At 37.3% G+C, this 24,382-nt stretch overlaps 1 protein-coding gene across 6 annotated transcripts in view; it reads left to right on the top strand.

The window, feature by feature from the left end:
• The window catches only part of sdk1a (sidekick cell adhesion molecule 1a), a 331,621-nt gene that overhangs the window by 180,595 nt on the left and 126,644 nt on the right, over positions 1-24,382 (top strand). The window lies entirely within an intron of this gene.

Raw genomic sequence — 24,382 nt, 5'->3', positions numbered from 1 at the left:
GAACGTTGTTTGGTTGCTGTTGTCGTAGCTGCTTTGGCAGGTGCTACTGCGTGTCGCCTGCTTTCACAATGCTAATGCACGCATCCCGTTCATGCATATACAGCCAGTGACGGCACATCAGAGGCACGTTATTCAATATGAAAGCTACTACTGAATTGATACAATTTATAGTGGCTTTAAGCAATTTAAACTACTAATGTGCATAACTTGGATCTGGTGCTGTTGTTTTTTATCATGCTGACAGCATACAGGCTCCTGTAGTTAGTTCAGTCCAATCAGAATGTATGTTTCACTGACACAATGTAATTTGATTCTAGCCAAAATATGGCCAAAAAGCTGAAAGGAAGTAGAAATTAAATTAGCCTGCAGTAGAAATAACCAGTCATTATCAGAGTACCCTTTCAAACCAATTAGCTCTTCACTATTGCTTTAGTGCGTCATCAAGCCTGCTTGTGGTTAATGCAACAGGTGAAGAGAGGCTTTTTTAATTTTAGGCAGAAATGGAGATGAAATCCAAATGATTAATGGTTCTCAACCAAATGAAAGACTGAACAGCAAGTCCAGATATAAATGTCTCAATGAAGGAGCAGGAGCTATGTAGATTGAGTCAATTCAAGATACACTACTGTTCATATGTTTGGGGTTAGTACATTTTAAAAAGTTTTTGAAAGAAGGCTGCATTTATTTGATCAAAATTGTCATATTGTGAAATATTATTACAGTTTAAAATAATTGTTTTCTATTTATATTTATTTATTTATTCCTGTAATGCAAAGCTGAATTCTCAGCATCGTTAGTCCAGTCTTCAGTGTGACGTGTAAGACTTTACAATACGGGTGCACTAATATGTATTAATTCATGCTTAACTAATGCACAGATAATAATGAGTTAATGTATGCATCAGCAACTAGTAAAGTCTATCTCATTAATAGATTAAGTCATGTATGAATTGCTATTAGTTAAATGTGTCATCATGAATTAAGTCCTTATCAACATATAGTATTAACTAGTGTAAGTTAATTACCACAATGGGTCAAAGCCATGTACTGTAACTTCCAGTTGTCTGCTTTAATTAATCTTTAGCTAATGATTTGCAAATATATCATTATGTTATGACTTTACTTGTTGAGGCTCATGACTATTAGCTTATTATTAAAGGGTTATTACACACAAAAAATTATCCCATGATTAACTCACCCTCAAGCCATCCTAGGTGTATATGACTATCTTCTTTCAGATGAATACAATCGGAGATATATTTAAAAATATCCTGGCTCCTCCAAGCTTTATAATGGTTCTGTCAGATGGCCGTATATGCATTAATTTGTGGCGGAAGAGTAAATAGTCTGACCCAATGCATGACGCAATGACGAATGTGGAAGCTCAGAGGATAGAGAAAAAACAAAACACCGGTCATGAATTAGAAGTCTAAAATGATAGTCTTTAAAGAGAATTGTCAGAGGATTTCAATATTAGAGAAAAGGAGCCCTGTTTGTTTGAACCACGAGAAGCGCCTAAGCTTATGATACTCTTACATCCTACGTCATACATTGCATCAGGGGGTTACTCACTTGGCGCAAGTTGATGCACAGTATGCGTACGGTCGTCTGCCGGAAGCTAGTTATTTGAATTTATCAAGTTTTAAATATGGATATTTTTCTCACAAAATTGCATTGCTTTGCTTCAAAAGGCTTTTATTAACCCCCTGGAGTCATATGGATTACTTTTTATAATGAATGGATTAATTTTTGGGGGGGCTTCAAAAGATCTAACAATGAACAAAGGAAACACTGCGGTTTAAATACACAAGGGGTAATTGACCCTTCGCCAGGAGTTTGATTGACAGACGATCTAACCAGTCATAACACTGAATCCGCCATTTTGTCCAACAAAGCAGTCAGGGGAGTTAGCAGAATAATGTTGGTGGACTTGAACTTAAAAAATTGTGTGTACTGACATCTTTCCGCGATTGAAACAACATTCCTTATGATGTTCATTCATGTTTATTTGATGCTATAAATGAACTAGTAAGAAGAGATGATCGGTTCATGAGCTGATTGAACTGAGGCGACACAGCAATATATATACAATCAAACCACAAATTATTCAGATATAATTTTTTATATTTTTTTACTAGTGGGTGCAGGACACTATAGTTCATTTATGTAAGTGAGGATAGCAAAATAAAGTAAACTGTGACATATTATACCCAAAAATTCTTCATACAGTGGACTACCAGTAAAATTGATAAAAATTTGGAACCAAAAATTATTCAGACACTTTGACCTGACCATGTTTTGCTTAAGTGTTATCTGATATAATTAAGATTCATTTTTTTCTGAAACAGTTTAACTCTGAGATCTTGTCATATTTTATTACCATTTTTTTTTTAATTATAGTGAATAAACTGTATTAATGAATGAAATGTTCAAGGTGTCTGAATAAATGTTGGTTTGACTATATATATATATATAGACCAATAATGGATATTTAATTTCACTAATTTCCCCAATTTTTATTTTTTACATTTTTACACTTTGTCTTCATCTAATCAATTTAAATTAATCTTTAAAAATTCAAAAACACTGTTAAATGTAATTTTTAACAAATCTTAAAATGCATTCATACTGTACTTTATGATCTTGTGCTGCCCAAATACATGTGTAGCATTTAAAATGACTGATGTTAGTTTTTAGTGTTTATTTATATAGACAAAATAGTATGGGATTTTAATATCAGCCTTTTATTGGTTAGTGGCCATGAGATAACAAGATAATTATCAGCTTATTGGTAACATCCAGAATTGTAATGTTGGTGCATCCATAAACCTAATACAGTCTTTAGTGTGTGGCAGTGATTCCCTCAGTCTGTAGTGGGTTACATCATTGACCTTGGGGAAATGGCAGCAAGCTAGAATTTGATGTGAGATGAAGGAACATGGAACTAGCATTATTTTTTCAAAACCAAATGAAACCAACTTGATGATTTGAAGAGTATAAATGAGCAGAAGGCTGGAGGCCGCTAATAAAGAGAGACTGGCGCTGAGCTTCTATACCAACTGCAGAGTTAATAATTCAATTGAATTATGAGTTTTAATATCCTGATGAATGGAGTGCACTTAAACTAGTTTCAGCAAAAGCCTTTAGCGTGGTTCTCTCTTCATTTGCTTTTCAACAGCTTCAGTTTGCAGATTATCACATCAGATGATTGGTGTTGAATTTGTGAATGCGGTACAGATAACATACAATTGTGTTGATCATAATGAGCTTGTATCAGTGTGTATAGCTCTGTCACAGCCAGGGATTTGTTAGGTTGCGATGATAGTTTTTTTTCCGCTGTGGAAATTAAGCAGTTAATTAATTTTCCCATTGAAGTGCTAATTCCTCTGATATTTGAGGAACAATAGTGCCGAGCCCAGATGAAGGGGTCTATCATCATGTGACTGCACTCTGGCATTTATGCCAAAAGTCTCATTCTACACATCACGTTCTAAGGAAGTAAACAAGGAACACCAGAGACGAGAAAATAAAGAGTATCCGGTGGGGAGCACACCTCCCCAAAGCCCTTTTTAGTTACACTTACATACGACAGATGAAAGCTCCTACTGCCCTTAATGTGCGTTAAGCACAATTCAAATGTCAAGACTGCCCTTGTGGCATTTCCTCCTTTTCAAAAATTATCTAGCATTCACCTCAAAGCTGCAAGTGCTATGAACGACCTCTCTGAAGAACCTTGACCTTGGTCTCATTGTAATTAGCTGCGCTAGCTTGCTAAGGCAAGCGTCAAATCTGTAACTCTCCGTATGAGCAATAGTAATACTCATACAGAGGGACTGAGATTGGAACACCCCCCTAATCCTAAATAGTAAATGTAATATATGCCATACTGTTTATGCTATATTCATGACCTCAAACTATGTTGCTTAAGGGAGGGGGAGAGATGTGCTATTACTTTTACTTAAGTGATTAAGCAGTTTTTGCCTTGTAGATGATAAAACAGGCAAAGAAATCCCATAGATTTGCATGGAAAGATTTAAACCTTATACATAGGGGCCAAAGTTGGGCTTAAGGCCACTTGGTTCACACCAAGAATGATAACTATAAAGATAACTATAACGATAATTATATATGCATCCATATCAAGCAAAGTTTATTATAATCTCGCCTGCAGTTTTGTTGTCTGCCGCTTTACATGTTGAAGCTTGTTAAAGTTCTGATTGTTAAGTGACTGTCAATGTTTTTATCGTTCATCAGCTGGAAAAGTTCTGAAAGTGATTCCAACGATATCTGTGTCATTCGTTATAGTTGTGGTGTGGTGTGGACTGAGCTATTCTCTTAACCCTCGGGTTGTGTTCGGGACCCGGAGAGGATTTTTTTTTTCTCGAAAATGCTCATTGGACTAAAACTTACTAAAATTTTACTCACCCAGGGTATAATTACTTTCCAATTTTTGGGGCAAGAATTTTTGTATTTTTTTGTAATTTTTTCCCCCTAACTTGTTACACGTGTGGTGTTCCCTGTCAAAAATTACCAGCCTACAAAAAATTGCTTATAAGTCTCTCATTACTCTATCTTCTATATCTATTTATCACCAAATATTGGATTCAATCTTATCTTATTTCAATTAGGACAGGTTTTGTATTTCTTTTTGGATCTGATTGATCGTAGGCCTCTTTTATTTGAGCTAATGCACCTAAATTTTTAGCTAATGCACCTCTATCGCTGTAGAAAGACTGGTAGAATGTTTTGGGGAGATTAAGATGTGGATGTCTGCTAATTTTCGGTGTCTAAATGAATCAGAGACCGAACTGATTTTATTTGGCCAGAGTCTGTTGACACATCCAAAATTGAGCTGTGTACACTATCCCCCTTTCGCTCGCATCAGGTTAAAAATTGAGGTATAGTTTGCGATAGTGCATTGAAATTTGATAAACAGATAAATGAAGTCGTCAAAATTAGTTTTTTTCCAGTTGAGACTAATCTCTAAAATTAAGCCTTTTGTATCGCAGAAGGACCTGGAAAAGGTTGTTCATGCTTTTATTTTCTCAAGATTAGACTATGGTAATGCACTGTACTATGGTGTTTAACACAAAAGCTTAGACAGATCACAGCTGGTCCAAAATGCGGCCGCAAGGCTTCTGACAGGCATTCGGAAAAATGAGCATATTACTCCTGTATTAAGAGAACTACATTGGCTGCTAGTATTTTAAGATACTTTTATTTGTTTTTAGAGCCTTACATGGTACTGCTCCAACATATATAGCTGATCTGATTCAGGTGAAGAAACCAAGGAGAAAGTTACGCTCTGAGTCATTAAATCTCTTAGTGGTCCCGCGGACGTACCAGAAAAATGAGAGGAGACCACTCCTTTGCTTTTATCTTTTACTAAATGGCACAAAGTCACACTTGTGGTGTTCTCAACCAAAAATGACCGTCCTACAACAACAACAACAACAACAACAAAAACCTTATAAACCTCTCATTATGCTATATTATTACCAAATATTGGATTAAATCTTTTTGTCAACTTGTTTTCTTTCAGTTAGGACAAGTTTTGTATTTATTTTTGAAACTGACTAATTGTAGGCCTCATTGATCTGAGCTTATGCACCTCATTTTTGAGTGAAAAAAAAAAAAAAATTGTGGATAAATTTGTCAATATTCAACAAAATATGGAAAAAATGTGCACTGTTTATCACAGTATTTTGACCCAGAAAACAAAATGTGTTACAGGGTTTTCAACACCACATAAAGGTTAAGGCTTGTTATCATTATAGTTATCGTCCATGGTGTGAATGGGCCTTTAAGCCAGTAAGCTAACACCTCTAGCAATCACATAGCAACACACCGGCAATCCACACAACATCCTAGAAGCTTGACGGCTAGTTTGAGAGTTCATTCTTTACTTTATTGATTCATATTCTATTCAGAGGTATTTTTCTCCCTCACTGGATGGCACAAGAAACTGACAATAATTGCAGAAGAGTCCCTTACGATTGCTTAAAGGTGATCATCCACCCAGTCATAAATGAATTATTGTGCACTACACTGAAAAGCTTTTGTCAGATGTGACATGGACTCCATTTGGTGGCGCCTCCCTCAGGCTCGATGGTGTCGCATTTTCATTATCCCTCACACCTGGCTTTAGAAAGGTCAGCCTGGTTGAAAAAGCCACCTCGGAGCATGTGATCAAGGCTGATTAATTGATAACACTCAAGAGATTGTGTGGTTACAGTTCAGTATCAAGAGCGGGGTGTGATTTCAATCAGTCGATGTAAAGGGTCGCCTCGAGGGTTGCGCTTTCAACAGTGGCATGTGTGGATTGTGATTCTTTTCAAAAGATTCTGGATCATCATCCACAAAGATTCATCCATTTAATTATTAATAATTTGGTTTATTTGTTAAACCCAATTCTATTACTGTTGGTGTGCCAAAACAGATATATTTCATTATGGCTTATATGCAGAATCTTTTCACAGATGCTTTGAGAATCTTTTAGGAATTGCATTGTGACTCTCTAAAACGAATCAAATCTTGAGGGGATTAACGATTCTTACACCTGCCCTTTAGCAGTGGCTGAATTTATTGGACCATATTGTCTTATAAACGTGTGGACGTGGTTCCTCTGTAACAGATGATTTATCTGCATGCGGTCTGCCTGACGTTCTCCCTGGCAAAGGCAGCATTTTAACTCTCACAGCAGCTTGATTTATTCGAAAGGAAATAGGCTTCGACTAACCAGCTCAGTCATTATTTGCCGTTACTAATGATCTCATTTGGAGGCAACCGTGTGCTTGGTTCTGTTTCATTTCTCCTGGCTGAAATAATAATCCACCATTTTAAAACAGAGCTGGCACTTCTGCAGTGTCCATTGTGTGGATGTTTCAGTGTGGTTAAATGAAATTGAGTCTCACCATCAAGATACATTTCTACAGGTGGCTTTCCAGGCTTGCTTTCATAGAACTTGGCAAACTCATGCTCTGAATTCATAAAAATACATTACACAGTAGGCACTAGACAGCAACATTATGTTGCCCTTATTTTGACCAAATTTTGAGGCATCATCACAAGAACACTGCAGCCTTTTTTATTCAGTACTTTTGTGTTGTTTTCCAGTAAAAATCCTTAAAACAAAACATATTTACTTGAAAAGCTAAGTTACAATATACACTGCCGTTTAAAAGTTGTACTTTAAAAAAAAAGAAAAAAAAGAAATGAGTACTTGAAGACTTCAGATGCAAACATCTCTTAGCAACATACTAACATCAAACTCTTCTACACATGCTGAGCTCTGTCTGTGTGATGCCCATCACTCTGCATTAGTTTCTGCCTACGTAGACCATTTCACATCAGTCACTTATGAGGGTTCATGATGCTGCTGTTGAAGGCAGCTGTTAATGTAGGCAGTGAACTGCAGGTGAGCTCATATAGTCTGAAGACCAACACAGAATGCTGTGGTAGGTTTATATTTTCTGATTTATATATACTTTTTCTTCTTCCTATGGATTTCATTTTTAGAGTGAAGATGCTTTGCCTTCTGACTTGAACAGCGCTGCCCTGTTATGTGAGCAGATATTGAATTCATAGTGGACACAGAGAATCTGGGTGTCTGCTCAGGTATCCCATGGGTACCTGAAAAAGCCTTTCAAGGAAATCTAACTGTGTTTCTAAGCCTAGCTGACTTTCATCATTTTGGATTTGTGAAAATAAGAGAAAGCCAAGGCTTTAGGGTGGGAAATCAATCTCGGTTTTATTCTCAAAATGTCTGTTTGTGCACAAACATAATCAGGGCTGTACTTTAGCTGTCCTTTGCATCATCAAATCAGTCCCCATCAAGATATGCCAGTGTAGTTTGCATTAGATTACCGCTTAGAGACATAGAAGATGGAAATTGCAGAACTAGGATGTGTGGGTGATAACAGACATGTGGACATTAAAGGGGTCATGAACTGCATTTTTTTTTATTATTAAACATGTTTCCTGAGGTGCACTTATAATGTTAATATGACTTCTGATTTGAACGCTCTGTTTAAGGGGCGTGTCTGCTGTGAGACTTCAATGTAAACGCCCACTGCTGTGATTGGCTAACATTTTTGCATATGAAATAAGTATTACTGTAAATGTGGAACGCACTCAAATACTTTTACTACTGTTTACTCTTACAGCCGTCAAGATTAACAAATCATGAAAAGTGTTGATTATTGCATTATATTTAAATCTGATCCCATCACACGGAAGGTTGCAGTGATGAACACTGAGCAGATGACAGTCTGTTGATCACGTAAATGTGATCTCATCATTGCAACGTGATTTCTGCACTCTCACGAAATTCTTTCACCATAACTAACAATGCAAACATGATGTAAATGCAGTAAGAGATTCATTGTGTAGTGTGAGAGCATCACTGATTATAAAGGGAGTTTTGGCAAGTGTCCAGAAACTCGTGCTGTTTGATTGGCAGCACCAGCGATTTGTAAAGGCAGCGATCTTTGATCGCTTTCTGTATATAATTTAATCACAATTTAAATAACAGTATTAAATGATTTTGAGACAATGAAAATCTGTCTAAACTTGAATAATTTACACATCAGAAATCACTGATCACAGACCAGGCAGTAGAATGAACACTGTTACTTACATGATGTGCGTGTTGCTGTCGGATCCATATCGTAAAAATCTGTTCACAAAGCCTGTGCTGAAATTGTGACTGAATTACCAAATAATCCAGCGTGAAATGTAGCGAATACAAACAAATAATGCTCTGCTGAGGCTTTCACATAGTTGAAAATAAAAAAATTAAAAAAACACTTTCCTAGCATTAAGATCACTTGGAAGGTAATGTTATTTTTAGTCCGGTGAATATGTATGGGATCTTCTCCTTCTCATGTCACTATTAACTAACGTGCCAGTGAGCAGGGCCAAAGACACGATATTAGAAGTTGGTGTTGATTTTCTTCCGCAAAGGCGGTCTTTCGTGGCACACTAACGTCATAATTCCACACTTTTCAGATCCTGACGTTTTCTGGCCTAGGTTTCAATAAAAGCTGTTTTTGGAATAACAAGGAACTTTTGAGTTCTGAAACTTGATGGATATTTTTATAGTATAAAGAATTCTTAAAGGGTTAGTTCACGTAAAGATGAAATTTCTGTCATTAATTACTCATCCTCATGTCGTTCTACACTCGTAGGACCTTCGTTCATCTTCGGAACACAAATTAAGATATTTTTGATGAAATCCACACATAGGCAGCAATGTCATTAAAAGGTCCATAAAAGTAGTAAAGACATTGTTAAAATAGTCGACGTGACTACAGTGGTTCAACCTTAATGCTATGAAGCGACAAGAATACTTTTTGTGCGCCTAAACAAAAATAGTGACTTTATTAAACAATTTCTTCACTACCCTGTCATTCTCCTACGCTGTTTTTTTGTTTTTGCGCACAAAAAGTATTCTCGTCACTTCATAACATTAAGTTTAAACCACTGTAGTCATGTTGACTATTTTAACAATGTCTTTACTACCTTTCTGGATCTTGAATGTGGTAATTATGTTGCCTTCTATGGGGGATAAAAAAACCTCTTGGATTTCATCAAAAATATCTTAATTTGTGTTCCGAAGATGAACGAAGGTCTTATGGGTTTGGAACGACATAAGGGTGACATAAGGGTCTTTTTTCTGTTATTCTATCTGTCTGTCAGATTATATGAATCAATTCATTTTAATTCTGCTTCCTTATACATTCAATTTGCAATTGCAATTTTGCATACTGTTTTCTACCTCAATTAAAATTTCAGAATTGAATTAGAATTTTAAAGGAATTCCTGTTTCAGTTTTGAATGACACACAACCCCAGTATGCATATTGTGCATAATATGCAAATCAATTTTTGTGTGTATCAAATACACAACTTATTACATTTGCCAAAATATGGGTATCACTTTGTTTAACCATGACATTGTTACACATATTACATGTAGTTACTGTAGTAATAACTATAAATTATGCATAATTACATGCATCCCACAATGCAATGCGCTCAACTTGACCTTTTATGTATAGTGTGACGAATGAACTAGAAGTATTATCCATGACTTTTTATTTGATTGGATTGCCAAGAGTCTTCTTTCTTTCTTTCTTTCTTTCTTTCTTTCTTTCTTTCTTTCTTTCTTTCTTTCTTTCTTTCCTTCCTTCCTTTCTTTCTTTCTTTCTTTCTTTCTTTCTTTCTTTCAAGCTGCCCCTGATGTAAAATATCAGGTCACCTGTGAGCCTGAAAAGAGCAGCTCTGTAAAAAAAAAGTGCTCCCTTCAGGCCAGCAGAATATAATAACATTTCAACAATGTTTTGAATGAGCAGCTACCGTTGCTGCAGGGACAAATTTATGCCAAGCTCAGTCAGAGCTATGTGATAAACACTTCCACCTGCAGCTATCATTTGCAAGTCAGGTTCCTGCGCAGTTTCTATCCTGAAAGGGAGCCGAGGCTTTGGGTGAACACTAACTGAAGAATCGACTCATATTGACATGAGTCAAAGTTTGAAAGGAACAGCAAGACCATCAGGGGAGGACACGGGATTGAATGCGGAATATTCTGAGAACGGCGTCGTTAAGATTTAATGAACACCACCATAAATTTTTATCATACCCTTCCTGCTGGCAGATTACATTCAAACAAAAGCTGCTTTCCTGTGCCGTAAGCTGACCCAAGAGACTAAATATGATTAAAGCCAAGCCTTCTTCCCCATGTTATCTACTTTTCTTTTTTTTTTTTGCACTTATTGTTATTATCGCCTTCATCCCACCAGAATATCCTCTTCGCACACACCTCCCACCCCACTTCCACCATCTGATTTCCTTGAGGAATTTCAAATTAGCTCCGCCGCTCCAATGAGGGTTTCATCCCTGACACTCAGCACCTTGTTTAATTGGCTATATCTTAAACAAATAGGTCTCCTGGGAGATCGTGTTTAGTTTCTAATATCTTAGATTTGATAACTTGTCACCTGTAATTTAAACCGAGATTGATAGGAGGCGACAGCGGGCGCTTTGAGGCACTCTGATGGACCGGCTGCTGGAGAAATCTGCCGTTTCTCCTCATTAGCGTGTGAAAGACGCACCGGGGTTTGGTGCTCGCAACAACTCTTGACGGAGAAATAATAAGATGCCTGTCAGATTTTCAGATAGTAGATGTTTATAGGTTTGGCGGCACTTAACCTTTTAAGATGATAACACACTCGATTATGGGAGGCAAATCACAACAGTCTTATCTGTCAAACGCTGGCCTCTCTTTGTGTTCTTGACAAGATTTGCCCAATGTCATTGTTATTTTTGATAGTTTGCCTGAAGTAATGGGGGATGAAAAATCAAAAGTAGAGAAGAATGCATTAGAAATGCCCCACAGGGCCCAGCCTCAATTTCCTCTTCGATTACAGCATCGTCTGGACTTAATGTGCTACCAAAAAATGAATAGGCTCACTACTTCAAAGTTGGAGAGAGGACAACATTATCAGCATCCTAAACATAGCCTTTTTGCTAATGGCATTTTCAGCAAGCCAGATGTATCTTTATAGATTGGACATTAGAGTGCTTTTAATGATGATGTAGGATTTAAAGGGATAGTTCACCCAAAAAACTGAAAATTCTGGCATCATTTACTCACCCTCAAGTACTTTTTTTTGGGCTAACATAATACGAGATATAATAAAAGTTTACTTTTTTGATATATGTTGATATATGATGTTATAAAATCATGCCATAATACAAAATATATACATTTATTACATTTTAAGATATTTATAATCACAAATGAAATGGCTGTATTGGCCTTTGGACGGTTAAACCAAATGAAATTTTGACACTTCAAAATCTTTAAAATACCTTTTATATGTAGCAAAATATAATTAAAACCTTTTGGATTCAATAAAAGAGCTCTAGTTGTACTGCCTTACATACTTTGGATGTCATATCTTTGTTTTTTATTATTATTAAAGGGTTAGTTAACGCAAAAATGAAAATTTTGTCATTTATTACTCACCCTCTACACCCGTAAGACCTTCGTTCATCTTCAGAACACAAATTAAGATATTTTTGATGAAATCCAATGGCTCAGTGAGGCCTTTATTGACAGCAGTGTCACCGAGCTTCTCAAGATCCAGAAAGCTACTAAAGACATATTTAAAACAGTTCATGTGACTACAGTGGTTCTACCTTAATATTATAAAGCGAAAAGAATACTTTTTGTGCGCCAAAAAAAAACAAAAAAAACACGACTTTTCAACAATATCTAGTGATGGCCGATTTCAAAACACTGCTTTGAAGCTGTACAAATCTTTTGTTTCGAATCAGTGATTCGGATCGCGTATCAAACTGCCAAACTGCTGAAATCACGTGACTTTGACGATCCGAACATCTGATTCAAAACAAAAGATTCGTAAAGCTTCAAAGCAGTGTTTTGAAATTGCCCATCACTAGATATTGTTGAAAAGCCGTTATTTTGTTTTCTCGTCGCTTTATAATATTAAGGTAGAACCACTGCAGTCACATGAACTGTTTTAAATGTGTTTTTAGTACCTTTCTGGATCTTGAGAGGTTCGGTGACATTGCTGGAAATGGAGGCCTCACTGAGCCATCGGACTTCTTAATTTGTGTTCTGAAGATGAATGAAGGTCTTACAGGTGTGGAACGACATGAGGGTGAGTAATTAATGACAGAATTTTCACTTTTGGGTGAACTAACCCTTTAATTGTTGACTTAAGACTAGCTTAATTTTTATTTTCGGCAGTCTTCTTTGTATTGGTTTAAGGGCAGTAGTGTTAATGAGCATGCGTTGGTTGTACAATATAAATGACAGTACATTACAGGTATAAAAAGGTAAACTAAGGTTATAGAATTAAATATTGACTCTCTCTATTGTATTCAAAATAGTTCAAATAAAACCCATATAGGTAATGGGGAGTGATTTTTGTGCACAACATCACACGTCTTAAATTTGATATACTTGGATAAGGTAAGACAACAATACAAGACACATTCATGTCTCATATTAACCAAAAATCTTAGTTTAACACTTTTTATATATACTACTTTATAATGAATTTATCACAATATTTGCAATATTTTTTTCTAATTAAAGTTTTTTTGTTTGTTTTTTTGGTAACACTTTAGTATAGGGAACACATATAAACTATTAACTACGACTTTTCTCTCAATAAACTCCTAATTTACTGCTTATTATTAGTTAGTAATGTAGTTGTTAAGTTTAGGTATTGGGTAGGATTAAGAATGTAGAATAAGGTCATCCAGAATAAGGCATTAATATGTGCTTAATAAGTACTAATAAACAGCCAATATTCTAGTAATATTCATGCTAATAAGCAACTCGTTAAAAGACCCTAAAATAAAGTGTTACCTTTTTTTCTAATTTCACATTTTCCCATTAGAAGCATGATGTCTTTTCATTTGCATAAAGATCTTTTTTTATTTCTTTAATAAGTTACTTTTGTAGTTTTGCAGTTATAATTAATAGCTTACCAACCATGTGGTTGCCATAATTACCAATTGGAAAACCATTCCATTGTTTTGTAATTGCACCACCATTAGCAACCACAGTTTTGTGTCTCCTAGTTTTCGGCCCCAGGAAACAGACTGAGGTTCTGTTTAACAGCAAGACATAGTCATAGACATGCATCGCTTAAATATAATTGTGTTTTTAAATAGAACTGTAAACTCACAAGCGGATATGCACAGCGGAGCGTCCAGCGCCACATGCTTGTGAGTGCGTGCATTTGAATACAATCCAAAACAATGCACCCTATGTGTCACTGGCAAGCATAAAAATAATAATAATACTAATAAAATTCTCATTCAATGATCTTTTCTCTTCCTGCATACAAATAGGATTGTGAGTAAACATGTTTATATTAACAGCTGCATATCTTTGACAAGGATGACAAGCCGTGCCTGAAAATTCAGATACTGAGCAGGTTTTTTTTTCCTTGCCAGCATTGGAAATATCAGGTGTATTTTGGGAAAATAAGCAAAAGAGACATCACTTCTAAATATGAGACACTTCAGCCATTTCAGATAGCAGGTCTGTCCTCGGGTATCGGCGTGACAGCATGTGTTTCCGCTAGTATTCATAGTACCACAGCTTTATGGTCAGCGTGAGTTAGTCAAGTCACTCACTTGTCAGCTTGTCAGTCATATTTGCTAAAGTATCACTGGCAGCGGAAGTAGGTCATGGAAGTACAGTGGTGAAGTCTGTTTACAGGAAAGTCTGCGTGTTTTGTTTCCTGCACCGCAACAAACACTGCATGTAAATGAGCGTGTTCATGGCGGGCCGATGCATCTGAGATATCTCCTTTATGAAACTCCAGCGTGGCGCGATTGTGATGTAAAAATAAACAGCCATCTCTTTTTGCACGAATCACACTGCGTTCAGGGCCCTCTCCCGGCTTTCATTGTGGCAGTGCAGAGCCTCAAAGTGTCGCTGCAATCATTTTTGTATATCCACAGTAGCATTCTATTTCATGGATTGCAAACAGATGGCAGAGGCATTGAAGTGAAGTGTTTGCATATGCAAAGAGCATCATTCCAACATCAGAATGTAACGGGGAGGAATATATATATATGGATATGCCTCCCCTCCATATACGTGTGTGTGTGTTGTGTTGTTGTGTTGAAGTCTGGCGGCATTCAGATGGCTTATTCTGTGTCTAAAAGATGCGCCTGGAAGCGATGATAACAAACTTTTCATTCTCAGAAAAAAAAGTCAGTAATGCGGTTCCCTGGTAATAACATTTTTAGTGCCTTCTAACCTCTTTATGCCAGCATTTGCAAAAAGTCTGCCTTGGCGTTATACAGAGGAGACAATCCCTGATGAACACAATCTCATTTCATTGTGGACGCATTATTTGTATTGTGATTGTAATATCAAATCCTAGAAGACTGGCCAGCATTTTAAAGGGATAGTTCACCCCCAAAATAAGAATTCTGTCATCATTTACTCACCTTCATGTCATTCGAAACCTGATTGACTTTATTTCTTGTTAAACACAAAATGATATGATTCGTAAAACTATCAAACAATCAAGCTCCAAAAAAGGTTCAGAATAGTACCATAAGAGTAGTACCTATGACGTGTGCGCTATATTCCGGACTTGCATTGTCAGTACAAGATCTTGATGCACCTCTTGATGGAAATAACATCACAACATTTATTTCCATCAAGAGCTGCAACGATTTTTGGTTAAGATCTTGTATTGACAATGCAAGGTGTGAGCACTCTGTAAAGTCTTCTCCAGCACATCCCAAAGACTTTCAATGAATTTAAGATCTGGACTCAGAGGTGCCAATTCATGTGTCAAAATGACTCTTCATGCTCCCTCCTAACCATTCTTTCACAATTTGAATCTTGGCTTTGTCATCCTGGAATATGGCCATGATGTGTCTTCCTACAAAGTCAAATATCGAGCTTCCGCCAGACCTCCTTCCGTAAGTTACGAAGAAAGTGTAAACTGCTGTTGCGTCAGTTACACTTTTTCCGTAAGTTGAAAAAGGAAGGTGTAGGACGTTGCATAAGCTTTTTGAACTGCAAGAGTTTTACACTTTCTTCGTACGTTGAATACGGAAGGTGGTCTGGCGGAAGCTAGATATTTTACTTCATAACTTGTTAAATATGGACACAAACGCATCGTTTCGCTTCAGAAGGCCTTTATCAACTCCCCGGAACTGTGTGGAGTACACATTTATGATGGTTGGATGGATGGATGTGGATGGAGGCACTTTCTTCAGCTCATACTCGTTGGTATCGCTCACTCCCATTATAAAGCTCGGATGCGTCAGGATATTTATTAATATATCTCTGATTGTGTTCATCAGAAAGAAGAAAGAAATGAAGAAATGAAAAGCTACACACTCCATCAATTAGGGTTAAAAGAAGTGTTGCCAAACATATAACATGCTAGAAACATAATAATCACAGCAATAATGATCCAGTCATAGACTCTTTTTTGGCCGGGATTTTAATTGAATAGTGCCTTAATGGGATAGTTCACCCAAAAATTAAGTTCTATCATCATTTATTTACCTTCATGTCATTCCAAACCTGTATGACATACTTTCTTTTGCGGAGCAAGATATTTTGAAGAATGTTGGTAACCAAAAAAGTTTTACCATTATGTAATCATTGACTCCATTGTACAAACAAAAAACACAGAGACTTTTGTGTTCCACAGAAAAAGAAAGTCAAATAGGGTGACTATATAGGCAGACAGAACAGAAATGACAGAATTTTCATTTTTGGGTGAACTATCCTTTATAAATTGATTCATTTTTCTTCACACAAAGCTATGGCTTCAGAGCAGTTGGATTAATTGACAACTCTTATGCTCTTACTCTTATGCAACTCACTGCTTTTTGTCATTTTTGGAACTCGTTGCTGTCCCTGATCACCATTCATTTTCACTGTATGGAAAACAGCAGCTTGGACATTCTGCTAAACATCTCTTCTCGTGTTTCACTAGAGTCATACAGGTTTGGAACGATATGAGGGTGAGAAAATGTTGACAGAGTTATCATTTTGAATGGACTGACCCTTTAATGCAGTTTGTCTTGAGGAAAAAGCGCTCTTATCTTGTGTCATAGTGCAATAACTCCACACACACTTATTGACTGGTCAGTGTGGCCAAAACTCCTTGGCAAACAGAGGCATCATGGGCGGCCAGAGAATCAGTCGGCACCTCCTCTCTTTTATGTTTCCATTGTGTATTCTTAAGATGATGCTTATCATTCCTCATTCTGTCCGTCTATATGAATTACCTCTGAAGCAAATTGCCGAAAGCCATTTTGTGATGCTCTCTGAACAATGGATGTTAACGCTGTGACTATAAAGGAGCACTTACCGAAATGCTGTTGGCATTTGCCATTGCATTTCAACCCAAGGCCAAAGGGATCATAAAAACCTATGCAGAGGGTATCTAGAGCCGCTGATGACTCTGAGTTCCTGGAATGACTGCTGGATTGGACTGGTATTTTGTGACAGCTCAAATATGCTAATGAAGGTGGGTCATTTTATACACATTTGTTGAGCATGGAGCATTTAGGCTGGTGTAATATTAGTGCAGGACGAGGCTACACAGCGCCATTAGTGCAATTAAAGCACAATTAGCTTCAGCATGAGAATGAGGGTGTTCGCTTGCTCATTTAAAAGACATAGAGGGCGTTTGGGAGGATTACAACAGCCCTGTCATGGTATTCATGCCAAGAATGATTTATGTTTGAGAAAAGAAGGTTATGAGGGAATTTAAAACCTTGAAGTCTTGAAGTCATTTAGAGGAAATTTTACTTTGATATATGAAAACTATGGTACTCTTTGTTGACTACTCATCTGCACTGCTGGGAAAGCTACTGTAAGCATTTAAAGCGATAGTTCACCCAAAAATGAAAATTCTGTCATCATTTACTCACCCTCATGTCATTCCAGACCCATAAGACTTCAGTTCATTTTCATTTCATTTTTAAAATATTTTCAATGAAACGTGAGAGATTTCTGTCCCTCCACTGAAAGTCCACCAAAACTCTGATGCATCGAAAAGTTCATAAAGAGAACATAAAAGAAATCCATGTGAATCAAGCGGTTAAAACTATGTCTTCTGAAGAGACATGATTACTTTATATGATTAACAGATTTAATTTGGTCTTTATTCACATATAAACATTGCTCAACACACAAACTGAACATAGAGCAAATCAAATATTGTAATGGAAGCTCAAACATGCTTGCTTGATGCACAAGAACAAAGCGTTGTTTTGTCGTGCGCCAAACAAGCATGCTTGATTACAAGGTTAGATAAACATCAGCGATGCTTTGCCACAAGGAGGAACTGCAAGAGCAACAACATTCAATTCAGATTTATTTTACGACATCTTTAAGAATTTTTTCAAGCATCAGTTATGTTAGTAACTACAAGTGCAGCTACATGCAGGGGCGCCTTAAGATAACCGGAGGCACCTGGGCTACACCATTACGGTAGGCCCCCCTACACAATATATATATATATATATATATATATATATATATATATATATATACACATATACACTGCCCAGCCAAAAATATACACATATATGTGTGTGACAATTGTCAGAATTTTTCTTGTTGAACACTGTTCTGCATAAAATTTTAATATAGGTCAATATGCAATATCACTCTTTGCCACAGCAGAATTACAGCAGTTACAAGCAGGGATGCTCTTATAAACACTTATAAACATGTTCTTGCAGGAATTATACAGAGGTAATATGAAAAGAAAGTGCCATCAAAACTTTTACAGATGTGATATAAACACCATAAATATCACAAAACATTCATTATTCATCATCAGTAGATCAAGCTATCATTTGGCATAAATTTGGGCTATTTGGTGATTGCAAATGGCTCTAAAAGCACTAAAATGCGCAAAGGCACTTTTTATGCATTTTTATTTTGAAACGTCATGCTCGTATTTAATTAATTAAATTAAATAGCCGTTTAAAGTTTAATTGTCACATTTAAGCAATATCACAATTCCTGTTTTCCGTCCCCAGATTTAAAACCCCCTGAAATTAAAATTGAGACTTTGAAGCAGCACCTCTGATGGAACACAGATGACTGGATCTAAATCATTCAGCTGATTATATCCATGCACAAGTTACTGGACCCGCGTTCAGCGCAGAGCTGCTCTCACGCACTGTATGACATTACAGAAAACTAGCTGTCCGGTCTGGTTCCATTCAAGCACCTTATTACAACCTATATTTACGTTTTAAAGTCATGCGCCCATGGCGCAAAAATAATGACAGTGTCGTGTTACGTCTGTTGTCATGAAATGACGTATGAGCGTTGTTACCAAACAACCCTAACCCTAAAATATTAACGACTACACCCACCCCAACCCTAAACCTACCCTTAGTGTTTATATACATATACATATAGTGTTGGTTTATAGTGCATATACACTTCATGAGCACATGCGTTCCCTGGGATCGAACCCACGACGGTATGATTACATATTGTTGTATATTGCAGTGCTCTACCAATTGAGCTACGCAAAACCCAAAATATGACGCAGATAAAAGGGAACAATGCATTAAAATGAAAGTGTCCTGTTGTCAATAGGGCGCAACTTTAGTAAACACTCCTATGGGTCATATTTCATGCATTAAAATGAAAGTGTCCTGTTGTCAATAGGGGCGCAACTTTAGTAAATGCTCCTATGAGTCGTATTTCAGGGAAGTGACAAACGACCTATATGGGTGTATTGGTTGAAGGACATGTTGAAAAGAATTGTTGATTTAATGGTCGCCTTAAAGTTTTGAGTTCATTGAAATTGAAAATTTGATTTAATACAATGAAGGCGATTGGTTTAATCAACAGAAACTCAAAATATTATGTTATCTGAATACCATTAGTTATCTAAGTTGATTTGACAAAAGAAAAAATATTATGATAAACCATGAAAATAATTTTTTACAGTAGCTACAAAGTTATTTGTAGTTAGTAGAATGTCTAAAATGGACTATCGAAATAAAGTGTAACCATACAACATCCTCGGCTGTAAAACCGTGTGCTTTATGTGAAAAAAAACCCTGCCGATGTCAAGTTTTGTCACTACATATCAAAAAGTAGATTGATGGTTGGAAAGCTACACAGTTCTGAAAACAGCTGAACTGATGTATTATGAAAAAAATGGTAGTTATTTACTCCCTTATCACTGCATGTACAGTGGCATTCACATGGTACTTCAGTGTACTTCAAAGTATGCCATTGTATTACCACTGTATATATCCTAAAGTCCAAAAAATGGAATGTGATGATACTTTTTTCCACTTTTAAAAGTATCCTCTGTGGAAATGCTATATCTGGCTTTTAAAATCCATTTTACATTTAAATAGTTTTAAAAGTAGGAGTATTTTCCTGACAAACAGTAGTCCCTCTTTTTTAATTTACCTGGGGGGAGTTGGGGATCGCTTTGAAGAGAAAGCAAAGAGAAACTCATTTTCCCTGAATTTCATTTTGCGGTGCAGTCATAAATTGGAACGAGAAACGACTGGCTTTCTTTTTCCCCTCTATTTACCCTTTCTCATGTGCTGTATGACCGGAAGGCGACACCAGTGTGTGTTTTGCCACTGACGACCCCCTCAGGGATGACAGCCGTGCAGTCAGCAGTTAGGCAGGAAGTGTGCCGATGTCTCACCATTGTGTGTGTCTATGCACAAGTGGGCTGTGAATGTAAGGGGTAGCCTTCATCATTACTAAACCCCAGACCACACTCTTCCTGAGCCTGACTGCAGAGTGCTAATCTCCCGCTCTGTCTCAAGGGAGGAGCCCCTTGACTGCTGGATCATTAACCTCTCAGAGAGCAAGTGTCAAATCCTGATTTTCACTCCCCGGCTGAGGAGAAATTTCCCCCTCGCAGCAACAGTTCAGGAAAGAGTGGGATTCCGGGCGGAATCAGATCTGCATCCGTCTCTATGCTGCTCTCACAAATGGTGTATTATAGAAGGAATGGTGGTGTATTATATTACACTGCTGTTCAAAAGTTTGGGGTCAATAATTTTTTTTTTTTTTTTTTTAAATAAAAAAAATTTATACTTTTATTAACCATGTTATACTTTTACATTGTTATGACAGATTTCTATTTAAAATAATAGCTGTTCTTTTGAACTTTCTATTCATAATTATTAAGCAGCACAACTGATTTTAACATTGATAATAAAAAGAAATCTTTCTTTTGCGTCAAATCATATTAGAATGATTTCTGAAGGATCATGTGACAATGAAGACTGGAGTAATTATGCTGAAAATTTAGCTTTGACATCACAGGAATAAATTACATTTAAAATATAAAACAGTTATTTAATATTTTAATTATTTTTCACAATATTACTGTCTTTATTTTTGGTCAAATAAATGCAGCCTTGGTGAGCATAAAGTATATTATATTATATAAAAAGTGTTTTGTAATGAGAAAATTACACTGCAGCTTTAATGAGTATTTTGTTTGAAGAGAATGCACTCTGTCTCATACGATCTTGATAACGTCAGTCAGGGCTTTGGTATAGGACTTCTATTAAGTTAGTAGTCTGCTTTGGATTTTTAGACAACTTTGGGATTTCTCCAGACAGCGATAAGACATTTTCATAGGCTACAAGCCAGAGGTCAGGAGCCATGGAGGATCCATATTGTATTATTCCCCCATTCCACTGCACCACACTCCACAGTATTTGTGCAACTTAATTTCCAACCCAGTCGACTCAGGCGCCGGCCATGTAATTTTGCTGGGAGATGGAACTCCGTAATGATCTCCCTGGTGAGGTGAGTACGGGAGGAACCTCTGACACTGGAGATTGGTGTTGAGGGAGTGTAACATTTAAGCCTGTGTGATTGCCTGCAGCACTCAGATCAGGCAGTCAGCGTCTCCGACAGATCCCGAGCTCTCCCCTTCCAGCAATGTGGATTCAGATTCAAGACATTTACCAGTCTTATTCATTACGGTTTTTGTAGTGCGTGACTTTCTTTATCAATGATGCCACAGTCGGTTTTAGTGAGCCTTCATTTGAAGTGTCTAGAAGCACGAGGGCTTCTGTAAAATAATTATCTCAAAACCTGCTATTGTGAAACCAATGTAATTGGGATGAAGTCAATTCTTAGCTTCAGTTCAGAATGTTTTTAGCTGAAATAACAATGTTTTTAAAACCCACTGTTATTTGTTTAGATCTTCTTCATCTTACATGATTTATATTATAGATAATAGATCAACCAAACAGGTCTGTAAGATTTGACTGCTGATACAATTATATATCCATAGTTTTTTTTCTTTTTCCACAAAATTGTATTGATATTTCAGGTCTTTATAATAATAATTATTTATGTACTGACACTGTACTGTACAAAAGCGCAATAAAGTTTTAGACTGATACCACATATTTAGGGCAAGATTTAGCACAAACCCTTTTTTGGCATTAAAAAATTTCACAGACACGCAGTGAAAAATTTGTGATGAAAAGGTATGGATGGTTATGTTTGTGACTGTTCTTATTGCATATGCAAGAAGAAGGGAAGAATTTTATCAAGAATTTATTGGAGGAGAGTATTTAAATAAATCATGCAATGTGATTTACTATAGGAGGAGGCGACTGTGTTGTAAGTAGATTACCCGCATCTGATTATCATTGTCTCTGCTTGTTTGCGACTCTACACTAATTTGTGCTGCTGTTGGTTGATTGTGTTGGTCATAATGGAAATGAGCTGCTGTGTCTGTATTCCTTAATTTGCGCAATGTCAGTAGATCACCTGCAGAACTTTCCACTCCCTTCACGACTTTTATGGTATTGTGCTAATTTGCGCTGTTGAATAAATCTGGCCCTTACTCTCTTCCTGCACACTCATGCATTCAGTGCAATTTCAATTGTAATTCAATTATAATATTGTGATGCATCATATTGAATCGTGATGTCTATATCATGATGTATACTGAATTGGGAGGGTATTGAAAACCTGCAATGTATTATTTAAACCAGGGAAAAATGTTTTAAGGAAAAAATCAGGTGTTCTTCCACTGAAGCTCAAGATGCTCTTTGGATCATCTTAAATCATGTTTAAGAACATGGTCATCAGGTTTCATCAAGTTCTTTCAGCTCCAGTGCTGGTGTCATTACAGCAAAAGAGACATAAAAATAAAATTTTAGCATAAATTGTTATTCTGATAATATTTTTATGATGCCTTTTTGTCTGAATTACAAAAATGGAAAAATGAACAGTTGGACTGTGTGTCAGAGTTTTTCCTGTGTCAAAAATGTCTTCGGTGGTGGTGGACGAACACGGTCATCCACGAAGTACCCTACCAGTGTGAACTGCAAGCCCAGGGCTGACAATAAATCCAAAATAAATGCAAAGAAAGAGTTTGTATTATCAACTTATCCTATTCATTCATGAAATTAAAAATCACTGTTGGGACAGATGTGCTAAGAACTATTTATATCTAAAAATCTGTGAATTTATATGTAAAAAGTCACTGAGTGACAGATTTGAAAAGTTAGTAATGAAATGAACAACACAGTAACATATTACACAGGAAAAGTGGCAGGTCTGTTATTTTGCATTTACACTCCAAGACTTAAAGCAGAGATCATTTGACATACAGTCTCAGATTGTTTTTTTCCCATCCATTGCTATGGTTATCACTGTCAGTTGGATTTGCACATTTAAATATGGCTGTCAATCCAGAAATTTTGCAATGTATAGTTAGCCGCATGAAAAATATTATATACAGAAAGTGAGCAAAGACCGCTGCCATTATAATCACTGAAGCTGTCAATTACAATGCGATGTACACAAAGCTTTTTTCCGAAAACGTCTAGGTTACTATTGTAACCCCCGTTCCCTGAAGGAGGGAACGGAGACGTTACGTCGATACTGACGTAATGGGGTCTTGCCTGGGAGCCCAATCACCTCCAAGTGGTACAAAACAAGCCAATGGGAATTGGGCAGTGAGATTTACATGCCGGGCCACACACCCAGATCCGGGTATAAATAGGACTGGCATACTCGCTTCCATTCTTATTTTGTTTACGAGCCAAGACAGGGAACCCAGCCATTCAGCGGTGATTCAGGGCTATGGCAAGGGGATGTAACTTCTCCGTTCCCTCCTTCAGGGAACGGGGGCTACAGTAGTAACCTAGACAGTCAGTCTAGGTCAGTCTGACATTCAGTCAGTCACGTTCGATGTTATGTCGATACTGACATAACGGGGTCCCAATGGAAAACGCCATAGCAACTGAACCACGTTACGAGTGTTGGGGAAGCAGATGTTGGCAAGCCGTGGTGTGCCCAATGCAAGTGCTACCCCAGATGTCGTAACCTTCCAGCGTCCGGAGTAAGCCTGAGGAAGTCTTCCATACCAGTGGAATGGAGCGGACAAATGTCCGAAAATGCTTGCAGGTCCCCGACTCTCTTAAAGGAAGCGAGCGTAGTCAGGAGCACTGTCTTCAACGTCAGATGTTTCAGCTCGACTGACTCAAGGGGCTCGAAGGGAGCACTCTGTGGGCCTGCAAGGGCGACAGAGAGATTCTTGGGGGTCTTCCCGGAGGGAAGAATACCACTCAGCGAACAGACTCCACTTCATGGCATAAGCATGCCTCATAGAGGGAGCTCTAGCCGAAGTGATAGTGTCAGCTACCGCTGGCGGTAGGCCACTTAAGTCCTCCTCGTCCCATCCGGAGACCACACGTGGAGGTTCCAGAGGTCGAGACATGGGTGCCATATGGTGAGGAAGGACCTGAGAAAAGCAAAATTGGGCCAGTACGGCGCAACTAGCAAGACCTGCTCCTTGCAGAGGCAAATATTTG

This window comes from Ctenopharyngodon idella, chromosome 3 (assembly GCF_019924925.1).
Source record: "Ctenopharyngodon idella isolate HZGC_01 chromosome 3, HZGC01, whole genome shotgun sequence".
Lineage (NCBI taxonomy): Eukaryota > Metazoa > Chordata > Actinopteri > Cypriniformes > Xenocyprididae > Ctenopharyngodon > Ctenopharyngodon idella.
This window is presented reverse-complemented; position numbering and strand designations above follow the sequence as displayed.